This window comes from Manduca sexta, unplaced genomic scaffold, assembly GCF_014839805.1.
Source record: "Manduca sexta isolate Smith_Timp_Sample1 unplaced genomic scaffold, JHU_Msex_v1.0 HiC_scaffold_63, whole genome shotgun sequence".
Taxonomy (NCBI): domain Eukaryota; kingdom Metazoa; phylum Arthropoda; class Insecta; order Lepidoptera; family Sphingidae; genus Manduca; species Manduca sexta.
In genome coordinates, this window is record NW_023595440.1 from 1 (window position 1) to 11,202 (window position 11,202).

General features: G+C 34.8%; 1 long non-coding RNA gene across 1 annotated transcript; it reads left to right on the forward strand.

Moving 5' to 3' along the window:
- Positions 1-344: 344 nt before the first annotated feature.
- Positions 345-9,329, forward strand: LOC119193529. The gene is made up of 2 exons (XR_005113977.1): positions 345-693; positions 9,230-9,329. It is a non-coding gene; the product is annotated as an uncharacterized LOC119193529 (long non-coding RNA).
- Positions 9,330-11,202: the final 1,873 nt, after the last annotated feature.

Sequence of the window (11,202 nt, forward strand, 5' to 3'; positions counted from 1 at the left end):
CACATTGTACACGTCAAGTGCTATGCATAAAGAACAGAACATAAGCGACCACTTATGTGGGTCGGGTATATACATCTGGAAAGGCATTCAGAAACAATTTAGAATGTGAACCCAGAATATTCTGGGTCTTATACAATTTAATTTCAGCTGTACGCGACGTACAAGTGTATAATATAGAATTTCGCAGATTTAAGTAAATTAATGATGTTGGTGAGCATGCGGGATCTAGATCCGAATTGATTGCGTTTTAGTCAGTTTACTTACATAATATAATTTTATATATTTAAAGGTGTGAATTACGTCCGTTTTTTACATTCTATATCCCGTTTCTGACTTAAAACGCCATTCCAGAAGTACAAGTCCGACCTATAACGGAATTCCAATTTCCAATTCCTTATCATTGTGATTGTCCATAAAGGAAAGATATCACATAATAAATATTCCTGATATATTGTTTATAAAAAATAGACATGCTAAGGCAAAGGCATCATTAATTACATACGAATAATTTTTTTTGGAACTTGTGTGTTATTAGTCCAAAGTCATAACATAACCTAAATAAAATATGTCAAAAACACAATGAACAAATTGACATTACTTAAATTTCTCCTTAAGATAAATATATAAAAAGAAGTATAAATGAACATATCAAATCACTTCCAGTAGAAACTACATAAAAGCTATTTTTATCAGGTTAGTAATGCCAAAATGAATATTAAGAATTATTTTTAATTATGCGATTTTTGGAGAGATGTTTCATGTTATTGTACATACAGTTTTTTTGCGAATGGGTATTCATCTATGTCTGCGAAATTCATTATCTAAAACATAGGTCTCCAATGTTAAAATTACGTATTTTATAACTGAATAATTAATGACAAAAAGTAAGCCCGGTGTTTCTTTTGTATAGACGGTTTTCCCCTCTATACAAAAAGAAACTGGCGAACTGACTTAGTAGTGTTTTTTGTTTTGTATCTGCATTATTAAATCACTGATAAATAAAAGGTGGCAGCTATAAAATAAAAGAAGTAGAGTCCTTTTTTGTTGTTTTTCTATGAGTAGTCAATGCTTAGGTATCTATTGCTAGGTTGGCTGGTTACCTAGTCTAGGGCTCATATTGTTAGCATAGTTATCCTTATAGAGGAACAGAGATAAACAAGGAACATGCGTCGAAAGAAATCTGTTGCGATAAACATATACAACAATAAATATAAATAATATGATATATTCAAATATTAATGAATTAAAATTAATTAAATGTAGACAAAAATTATACTAATATGTAAAATGCATACTATATATTGATGCTTGAAAAGCAACAATCAGTAAATTTTTGAGTAGAGTTGTTTGAAGTTTGGATATTAATATGAAAATTCATAACAATTAAAATTTTTATTGTTATAACTATATCTTTATAAAGAAAGGCTGGTAGGTTAGGTAGGCTAGGGCTCATGACCTCACCGGTGAGGATCATGAAGGCTTAGCCTTATATTCCCCCTATTTGTCAGCCGAGCTGGTTACTTTGGTTTGTACCTTGTTTTCATTATAAATTTTATCCTTAATGTAAAATGTCCATAGTTATATAAGTAATTTTAATTGTTATTTAAAAATAAAAGCAATTATTCCTATACATTATTTTGACGTATCGTAAGTGCAACTCTGCTCGCCTACGTAATAAATAAAGTGTTTTAATTTCATTAAATGTAGCTTCCTATAAGAGAAATAAAATTCAAAATCAACAATTCCTAAGACTAGCGTGTTCAAATGAACTAATTATATATTAGTATATACTTAAATATGAATGCTTGTTCATTATTTTTTTTATTTATTTATTTATTATTAAATATAATCTTACAGGAGTTACACCCAATGCGATTATATTTACATTGTCATATAGCCAAGTCAGTTACAGATAGTTATGCATAGTTATTGTTGTAAATATGGTATATGTTCTTAGTAATTAAATAAAGTTAGTAAAAAGATGTTATTGACATGAGTGTTTATTTCGGACTAAAAGGGAAGTAACTATGGCAAACAAAATACAATTAGTTCTAAAAATAGAACATATAAAAATAATAAGTCACGACGAAGGTTACAATCTCCAACAGCCGCCCTTAATCGCAGTTGTGACAGAAACAAAACAAATAAAATAATTAAGTTTCTAAACCTAAGTTAACTACACATCGTTTGTGTGCTAGAGGTCCGAGGGCCTTCGTTAGTACATCAGCAGGCATATCGTTACTTTTTATATATTCTAACTTAACAATATTATTAGATACCTTTTCCTAATAAAGTGAAACCTAGTATCTATATGCTTCGTCCTGCTGTGGTGTACAGGATTTCGAACAAGATTAATGGCACTTTGGCTGTCAGAAGCTAAGTTAACTGAACAAAGTATACCTGTTATCTCGTATATAAACCGACGTAAGTAACACGCTTCCTTCGTGGCAGACGCTAATGCCATATATTCTGACTCGGCCGAACTTAACGCAACAGTAGGTTGCTTCTTGGATTCCCATGATACTGGACCTCCACTTAACTTGTAAACATAACCGGTGTATGACCTTCTGTCGATTGGACAGTTTGCCCAGTCTGCGTCACAAAAACCCTTTAAAGGTTCTCTATTCTTCCTGTAAACCAATGAATAGTTTAGGGTACCTTTTAGGTATTGCAGAATCCTTTTAGCAGCATTCCAGTGTTCTTTAGTAAAACACGTATTAAATTGACTTAAATAGCTCGTGGCGTAAGCGATGTCTGGTCGTGTGTTTACCGCTAGATACATGAGGCATCCTATTAAGTTTTGATAAGGATAAGACTCACCGACTTGACCATCCATTCTTTTTCCATATTCTTTTTAATTAATGGAGTATCCACGGCCTTACAATCCTTCATATTAAATTTGTCTAATATAGAAAGAATATAATTTCGCTGGTTCAACCTTATACTCTCGGAATCACTTTCAACTTGTAGTCCCAAATAACATTTCAGTATTCCGAGATCTTTTAATGAAAATATTTCGACAAATCATTCTTGACAGTGTCAAATGTCAAATCAGAATTAAAGAAGACTATTATGTCATCAACAAAGATTCCTAATATTACAAGTTCTTTACCAAAAAGTTTGGTATACACACAGGGTTCGGAAGGAGTTCCTATGAAACCTATTTTAGAAAGCGTTTCATTTAACTTTTTATTCCAAGCTCGCGGTGCCTGTTTAAGACCGTAAAGAGATTTCTTCAATAAACAAACTTTGTTTTCTTTACCCTTTTGAATAAAACCAAGAGGTTGCTCCATGAAAACTTCTTCTTCTAAATCTCCGTTAAGGAAAGCTGTATCGACATCTAAGTGCTTCATTCTCAACTTCATATCTGCAGCTATCGCAAACAACGTGCGGAGGGAAGAATGACGAATCACTGGTGCGAACGTCTCCTTGTAGTCTACACTTTCAACTTGATGAAAACCTTTGACGACGAGTCTCGCTTTATACTTGGTAATATTACCATAAGCATCCCTTTTAATTTTGTAAATCCATTTACATGGTATAACCTTTTGTTAGGTCTATCTACTAAATTCCATGTATGGAGTTTCCTTAAGGAACTATACTCATCAACCATAGCATGTTGCCACTTATCAGCATCATCGGCATGAGTAGCTTCGTAATATGTCGTAGGTTCATTAGAATCTACCATTGACGTATTGTAAGCTTTATAAAAATTTGTTGTTTTTCTGTCTCTGGAAGGGTATCTGCGCTCAGGGTGCGATTCCTGTTCCAAATTCGCTGTCACTTCTTCCACACTAGGCATCCTTAAGTCACTGAGAGACTCTTGCTCTTCCAGAGTCACTGACTCTTTTGCACTTTCTAGATTTACTGGTAAACTTGCTTCAGCCGCCGGGCTGATATTCTCATCACAGTCATAGAATTGACAGTCATGATCAAACTCAGAATCAATCTCTTTTTGCTCATCAAATAACAATATAGATTCTGACTCTGCGACAGACTCAGATTGCTTCTGCTTTAGCGCTGTAAAGCAATTTTCAAAAAAGGTTGCATCTCTGGATATAATAACTTTTCGTGGGTTAGCAGGATCCCTAAAAATATAAGTGCCTGGATTTTCAGAATAACCGACGAAAATTGCTTCCTGTGCCTTGACATCTAATTTCTTCCTGTGACACGAAGGTATATGGACTAGAGCTCTACAACCAAATACTTTTAGATGGCTAAGATCACCTTTTCGTCCATACCATTTGTCATAAGGAATTTGTCCACCTAAGGCTCGATGAGGAGACCTATTCTTAAGGTAAATGGCAACTTGGAATGCATCTTCCCAGAATGCTTTCGGTAGTGAGCTTTCAGCTAGCAACGTTCTTGCCTTTTCTGTAACCGAACGATGGGTGCGTTCCGCTACTCCAACTTGCTGAGGACTATAAGGCGTCGTTGTTTGATGTTCTATACCTTTTGAAGCAAGATAATCAACAAACTCTTTATTCACGAACTCCTTACCTCCATCAGTCCTAATTGCTTTAATTGTTTTATCTAACTGATTTTCAACAAAACATTGAAACACACAAAATATATCTTTGACTTCTGTTTTAGAAGAAATAAAATAAGCAAACACTTTTCGCGTATAATCGTCTACTATTGTCAACATATATCTATTTCCTTGAAAAGAAGTTGTAGACACCGGTCCCATCAAATCCATATGGATCAGTTCCAAAGGGGAAGTAGCCCTATTAAACGCTAACCTTTTGAAAGGTTTTCTTGCTTGTTTACCTTCCACGCAAGCGATACAACTAGTTTTATCTACTCCTGTATACTTTATACCTACCTTGTGATTTTTCAGTTGGTTCATGCCTATACGACACAAATGTCCTAACCTCTTATGCCATATTTGATAACTATCCTGACAGCCAGAGTGCACATCTTGTGTCAAAAATTATCCGCCACATTCTCGGAAACATTTACAGTACCATCTAAAACGTACAGTCCACCACAGGGCGAGGCATGAGCAACAGATTCACCTGTAAAATTAAAAGTATCAGATTTATAAAAGTTACATCCATTTTATCAAAAACACAAATAAAACCCTTTTCAACAGTTTTATATACAGATAACAAACTAGCTTTCAAATCTGGTATATAAGCAACATCACTAATATTGTTGACCACGTTCTCGGGCGTGTTTATTGAAATATTTCCAATTCCGCAGCACTTAATCTGTTCTCCATTTGCGACAGTAACAGTACCTTGATTCTGTATCGAGATATTCTGAAACCAGTCCCGTCTAGAAGTCATGTGTCTAGTACAACCTGAATCTACATAAATTATGTCCTTTCTTGGGTTTCCAGAAGTATTAAGACTTGTAAATATCGTATCATTGGTATTTACCGCATTGCCTTTCTCCTTCTTGTTTCTCTGTGGACAGTCTGGTCTCTTATGTCCAGGTGTCTTGCACTCATAACAAACTATATTCTTCTTCATTGACTTAGGCTTCTTCTTCGCATGAAAAACAGAGTCTAATGACGTAGCCACATCTTTGGACATTTCATTAAGCAGTTTTGTTTTCACCAACTCTGTAGTCACGTCTACATTGCAATTTTCTAAAGCCATAATGAGAGGTTCATACCTTGGAGTTAGACCTCCCAAAAGTATTGCAGCAATAGACTTGTCCTCTATGACTACATCAATATCCGCAAGATCCTGTGCGGTTGACATAACTGCGTTAATATATAGTTCAATATTTTTGAACTCTGATAGACTCAACCTGTACAGTCTACGCTCCAAAAATAATCTTCGTCCTATTCCCTTATCTTCAAAGGCTTTTTGCAAACAAGTCCATGCCTCAGATGCAGTGATAACGTGTTGTAAATATGGTATATGTTCTTAGTAATTAAATAAAGTTAGTAAAAAGATGTTATTGACATGAGTGTTTATTTCGGACTAAAAGGGAAGTAACTATGGCAAACAAAATACAATTAGTTCTAAAAATAGAACATATAAAAAATAATAAGTCACGACGAAGGTTACAATCTCCAACAGTTATTTCATATGGTCGATACATTATTGGTTAGAGTTTCTATAGTTACCCTTATGAATTCCGCCAGTGTGCAAATAAAAATATCTATGTTCCGCCCAAATAATACCATCAGTCTCTTTATATAATGGTCTAGATATTCCAAAATAATGCCATCATTGTCTTGAACAACAAATTTGTAATATATAACTATCTAGCAGCTTGCCAATACCGCTTGATTAATTGGAAAAAGAATCAAGTAAATAGATATACCAGCACCAGCATGCAAGATGCTTCTATAATCAATAAAACTATTATATAAACAAGCGGCGATAGCCTAGTTGGTTGTGGACTGACGAGATGAATGTCCACAGGTTCAAATCCCAAGGGCCCACACCTCTGACTTTTCTAAAATCATGTGTGTATTCTTTGTGAATTATCGCTTGCTTTAACGGTGAAGGTAAACATTGTGAGGAAACCTGCATACCTGAGAAATTCTCTATAGGAGTTTTGAGAGTGTGTGAAGTCTACCAATCTGCACTAGGCCAGCATGGTAGACTAAGGCCTATTCCCTCTCAGTAGTAGAGGAGGCACATGCCCAGCAGTGGGACAGTATATAATACAGGGCTGATATTATTATATGAATATACTAGTAACAATTTCTTACATTTATGAGGATTAGATTTTAGACATTGAACTAAATCACAGTCTGCTTCATGACCAAGAAGGCAGTCTTTGAAATGTCAGGGAAAATTATAGTATCAAAAACTGTGATTAAATCCGAAATTGTTTTATTTCAATAGGAGTGTCATTTTGTTGCAATGGGTTTATCATGCGGATATGATGTGTTTATATTTATATGTAGATTAACAACTAAATGATAACTCTGTTTCATGGAAGCTAATTTCTATACCTAATGTTGACATTACATTAATTACCATTATTATTTTATTTTTATTTTAATCTAATAGCTTTCGAAAATAGCCTGAAAGGACGTTTGCATTTTTATTCTATATATATTCCCATTTCATATTCCCCAGCATATGAATTTTTTTCATTGTTTTGAATGTCGAAATGAGCCTGCCGTTCGCCTGATGGTAAGCGATACGACCGATAAACAGTAGAAACACCAACACCTTGAATTACAAAGTATTGTTTGGTATTTCACTGCGTTCGCCATCCTGAGACATGAGATGTTAAGTCACATTATGTCCAGTAGTTACACTGACTACTATGTCGTTCAAACCAGAACACAATTGTGACTACAAACAGCTGCGGCGGAAATAGACGTTGCGGTGGTACCTACCCAGGCGGACTCTCACATATGAGAAATCTACATATTATGCACAAGTCGCTTCTTCCAAACTGGACATTGGCAGAATAGGGGACCGGACAAATTTTCAGAAGGTGTTTTAAATTGATCATTGTGGATATAAATAGCCAAGAAAAATTGTATTTTGCACAAATAAAGCTTAAAAAGTACATAAAACCAGGCCTAAATGTTAAATAGCTATAATTCCCGCGCAAACGCTACATTATGTCATTTCGTCTCGTGTGACGTCATACGTGGATAAAGCAACTTGACAAGTCTTGTCATTTGAACAGTGATTCAATAATGCCAGATTAGGGTTATTTACCCTAGATTTAGGGTAAAACTGAATCAGCAGGGTATTTTTTTATTGGAAATTTTTGGGGTAATTCTACGAGTTAAGGTATTAAAGCTATTGTTTCACGGTATTGTAATAAATATTGAGCTTAGAGAAAGATGTTTCCTACAAAAATTGTAGGCCATGAAACAATTATAATTTTTTATTCAATACAATTTTCGTGTACAACTAGTTGTTCCTAATAAAATGAGATAATTAAATTAATAATTATTGAAGTGGAAGTGAAGAAAGAAGTGGCGTCTGCATAGATAAGGATATAGAAAAAAAAGTACCGAATTATTTATGATTGGTTTAAGGTAAAATTTTTAATTCCAAATAATCCTGGGGTAAAGAGAAATTATGATCTGGCAACACTGCATAGACTCTCAGGCAATCTCAGGTTACTGTGTAACAACCAGAATTCTATATAAATAAATATTCTATTCCATATCATGTGGCAGCTAAAACATAAATAAATACATCTCATAACCATAACCTCCCTGGGTGTACAAATGATTTAATTAATTGAAATATTCATCGGTTTATTTTAAACCGAAATACTATTTTTTATTTACTTACATCAAAGTGATCCTCACAGAACTAAATCGGTGAGTCTGCAGACATTCCGTCGTAGGTTCGTCTTGCTAACTGCAACCACTTTATTCGTATATCTGCTTTTCGTGGTACATCAATAAATAATTTGTTTGGTAAAGATATAGAAGTATTATTACATTCAGGTACGACGCACCACCGATATTTTTTGCGGTCCATTATGATTAACGATTAAACAATATGTAAACGTTAAGCTGGAAGATAGTAACAACGTCCCGTATAAATTAATATTAATTATTAGAGCAGTTCTGTGTCAAAAAACACCTTTAAAGCATTAAAATAACACAACGCGGTATGACATCCAGATGACGTCTGTTTGTTTACATTTTACCCACGTGTGACGTCATGCGCCGTGATTGGTGTTTCATTTGCCGTAAAGAATAGACTAAAAATATTATAATTATTGTATTTTATTTATTGATTTAAAAATACAAATCACAACTCTTTTACAAAAACAAATATGAGATAATATTTTTAATATTACAAACTTTACTTTAAACTGAATTTCAGATTTTTTGGTAATACCTGTCCGGTCCCCTATTGTTGAATGATACAGCCAATCAAAACAAATTGGAACATGACATTAGCTATTATTATTGTATAAAGGCATCTTGGTCATGTCCTGTCACGTTACTCATAGGTGACTCATAGGTGACTCATGCGTTATTGGTTAATTTAAAGCTGGTTTGCGCCCCTATGTGATGGTAAATCAAGTTATAACGTCTAGCATCAGTACTAGACGAGCTATGGAGTATGGACTCATACTTTACTTATGGGAAGGGGTGCCTTATGCGGTAGTGTGATTAAGGATCGGATTTAAGTTACTGGGTGACTCATACGTGTTCCCGTGACTCACGAGACCGAATTGGCTTTTTTGTTCGTAAGTCTGTGAATCATGAACGTTTAAAATGTATAAAAGAATAGTTACTAAGAAAATATTATTAATTGCCATCTCTGCGCAGGTATTTCATCGCCAGCAAGTTGCCAACACTTCCGGCGGATGTGCGAGAGGAGATACAACGGCATCCGGCGCTATTCTCGTAATAAAAATGTTTGTTTGTTTGTATGAGTTTTATTTAAGTATACGATTTTTTTGTCGTACGATTAATCGGTCCGATTTTGTGGACACGATTAATCGGTTCGATTATTTACGTAACTTCATGAAGTTTTTCGTGTGATTTTTGGTTGTTTTTATTTAATTAGAATCGGTTTTAAGATGGTAACTGTACCTGTACAGTGTATAAGCTTGTGTGGGTGCTTCAAAGCGAATCTGAGTTGGAATTATTAGCCCAGCCCTAGGTCTATTGGTGGTAGAATATATTTATATCCGGATAGTGACCACCGTACACAAGGTGTTAAAACCATCTTTAGTGACCTCTATAGTGTTCCGGGATCAGTGTATATCTAGTTCCAACAGGCCGGCATAATAAGGTATCAGTGGCGAAGCGTCCATACAACTCGATTCCTACCGGCTTCCCTTTCAGATTTATTTACGTTTGTCTTAGTCTTTGTATTATTAGATGGGCTGTGATATGTTAACTAAAGAATTTTTTGCCTTTGGTTACCTTTTGGAAAATTTCACCCTACGCCACTGTAGGGTATTACACTCTTTTTTTAAGTGTCTCAAATTAATCTTAAGGTAATAAAAAACCACTAGAAATTTTATAAAATATGTTCAATCAATAAGTGCTATTAAAATACGTTTAAATATTACATTTTAAATTTTCCCGCGTAAATAAACGAAAACGCTAGAGGCCACGTTGCTGACGTCATCTCGACAGTAAACATCAAGTAACAACGTGCATGGAGAAAGAGGAAATTATTACAATTCAAATAAGCTACTATCCTTATCATTGGTGTGTTGTTCCTGAATGTAAGAATAATAGTGTGAAACGCCGAAAAAATTGTGGATTCAAGTGTCAACTGATATAACTATGAGGAAAACTTGGTTTAACTTGCGAGAGATCCAAATTTATCGTCCGAAAAATTTGTCTATTTCGATAAATTAGAAATAGTGAACGCGTATTGACACTAAGTAGTTTACTGCCTTGATGACGTCATGTCATGGCGGCACTCGTTTCGCATATTTGTAAAACAGATAAGTCAAAACTTTGAACTGAATTTCAAAATTTATAATTTTATGAACTGAAACTACTATTTTCCGATTGCTTTTGATTGAACTATCTTATTTATGTATTTCTGGCTTTTTCTCATACACTAAAATACCCTATTGTGTCGACTGTGGGGTAATCATCTCTCGTCAGTCGACATTCTACTGGACCCCACTCCAGTTTTACGTGCACTTATAAAAAGGATCGCTCCTATTACGGGACGGAACACAACGAAAAGTGGGATACCTGGTTGCGCCTGCCACATTGGGGATAAGAGACTTGTGTATAATTTGCTTTATCCTAAGAATGGAAAACTAACAAAGTCGCGTTCGATAGTAAATAACCATAAAACATTATGAAATAATTCGTATTAATATCAGTCGCCATGACTCAAAGCACTTTAACATATGCATTCTGAAGAGGCGATCGACTAGTGGAAGTTTTATGCAATTATCCAACTGATATATAAACAATGTACAAACACAAATAATATGATATAATAATAATATCAGCCCTGTATTATATACTGTCTCACTGCTGCACGGGCCTCCTTTACTACTGAGAGGGTTTAGGCTTTAGTCCACCACGCTGGCCCAATGCGGATTGGTAGACTTTACAAACCCTAAAAAATTGATAAAGAGAATCGTTAAAGCAAGCGATAATTCACAAAGAATACACACGTAATTTTCAGAAAAGTCAAAGGTGTGTGTCCTTGCGTATTGAACCTGCGGATATTCGTCTCGGCAGTCCGTTCCACACACAACTAGGCTATCGCTGGTTGTCAGCCACAAAACTAGCTAAAAAACTAAATAAGAATCAAATCG